Genomic DNA, 2,249 nt, shown 5'->3' on the forward strand with positions numbered 1-2,249 from the left:
CAAGCATGGAGCATTACAAAATATTGAGAACCCATAATTCAAAACATCATGCCACATGCAAAATATATTATGTGTTAAGTCATGCATTAAAATATTAAGAACAAGCATGTTAATTGTTGCCCAGTGATGGTCACCCAAGAGGGGGGTGAATTGGGTGTTTTAAAAACTTTTGACTAATTAAAATAAAACACACGAATATATGCACTAAGGTAAAGAAGGAGGAATGAGAAAGGTCAATCGCAAACACAAGGTTTTATAGTGGTTCGGAGCTTCCACTGCTCCTGCATCCACTCCCCAAATCACCTTTGAGAATTTCCACTATAATCCACGATTACAGTACGGTAGTTTTGCGAGTTCACTACCCAACTCGTTGTTTTACACCGGGCTCACAACAAACCCTAAAACCCCCAATTTCACTTAGGCTTGGGACGCCTTTTCCTTGTTCCAAGTCCCTTGACTGGAACAAGCACCACAATGAAAGAGTTTACAAAAAAAGGAAAAGCTCTAAAAAGCAAATATTGTAATTATGAACAATAGAACCCGGAAGAATCCTTTTGCCATTGGAAGCGTGGGAGATATTGATTCTTCCGATGTGGAGCGCGTAGGATTGAGTGTGAGCTTTTAATCCCAAGCGCACGAGAGTGATTGAGCTTGAAATCACTTGGGAAGCTTGAAAACACTTGATTTCTTCACTTGAATGCACTCACTCCCTTGAACTTTTCTTTCTTACTTCTCTCTTGAATGATCTAGCTTTGGGTTGGTGAAGAGTTATTGAGAAGCACTTAGGAGGTCCCTTTTATAGCCCAAAAAAGCAAATATAGCCGTTAGAGACAAAGAAAGAAGGATTTGAAATTCAAACCAAATCTGAAAAGCTGTCAGTCGCGTCCCAGTCACTCCGGGGACGTCTCCGCTTCAACGGGAGACGTCTCGGCTACAAGATTTTACTTTTTCCGTTGTCTGGGGTCGACTCGGCACTTTCAGGGGACGTCTCGGCTTGTTTGCACTTTTTGAATGGGGACGACTCCGCTGATCTGGGGACGACTCCGCTTCTTTATCTCCGAAGAACATGTCCTCTGGTATTTTCTGAGAGAGTCGACTCCGCTCCTTCAGGGGACGTCTCGGGTTGTCTGCACTTTATGCATGGGGACGACTCCGCTGTCTCAGGGTCGACTCCGCTTCCTTATCACCCAAAAAACCATTCTCTGGAAAATCCTGAGAGAGCCGTCTCCGCTATCTTGGGGACGACTCGGGAAGTCTCCTTTTTACTTGCGGGGACGACTCGGCTTACTGTGGGGACGTCTCGCACATATCTCTTGAAAACTGCCTTTCTGCCGCCACTGAGAGAGTCGACTCCGCTACTGAGAGAGTCGACTCCGCTAACGCGGGGACGACTCGGCAGGTGTCGGGGACGTCTCCAAGTGTGCCGGTTCTTCCTGTTTGTGCCAAAGACGTCTCTGAAACTATCCGGAGACGTCTCGGCTGTCCCTGATCTGTTTTCTTTAACTCAAAATATTCTTCAATAAATTCATAAAAATTATGAGAACTTGCCTAGACATTTCTTAACAATATTCTCAATTAATCACATGAATTCCTCAATTAAATTGTTAAGATAAATAGAATTATACTCTAGTGTTTTGTATTCATCAAAATCCATTAGGGGGTCAACAATCTCCCCCTTTTTGATGATGACAAAACACTGAGTATATGCAAAAATTTGAAGTTTAAACATATACACAGTATTTGATCAGATGTACAAGTATAATATTTTGATTAGAGCTAGATACAGTGTGCATAATTGCATGGGATTGAACTTTATAGCTCTTAAGCAATTTTAGCATATCAACTGAATTTGAATCAAGTTAAAATGAAATATTGATGCTGAATTTGAATCAAGTCAATATTCTTCAATTTTATCTTTTCTAAATCAACTTTGGAGTAGGATTATAAATTTTGCATTCCATATTCAATATCCATATTGGTTCTTTCTATATATCTACTCCCCCTTTCAATTATATCTCAATATCCATATTGGTTCTTTCTATATATCTACTCCCCCTTTTTGTCATCAACAATGAAGGGGACAAATTATCATTAGGTGCTTAAAACTCAATTCATAGTATAATATAATTAACCACTCAAGGATATTCAAGTTATCTTTATTAAAGAGTTCAGCATTCATTTTACTTCCCCTTTGATATTCAGGTTGTGCTCCCCCTGTTTCATATGCTTTGATAAGTTGTGCCAAATCT

The sequence above is a fragment of the Phoenix dactylifera genome, chromosome 4 (assembly GCF_051530095.1).
Source record: "Phoenix dactylifera cultivar Ajwa chromosome 4, Ajwa_hap1_PhDact_Kaust_v1.1, whole genome shotgun sequence".
Classification (NCBI taxonomy): Eukaryota; Viridiplantae; Streptophyta; class Magnoliopsida; order Arecales; family Arecaceae; genus Phoenix; species Phoenix dactylifera.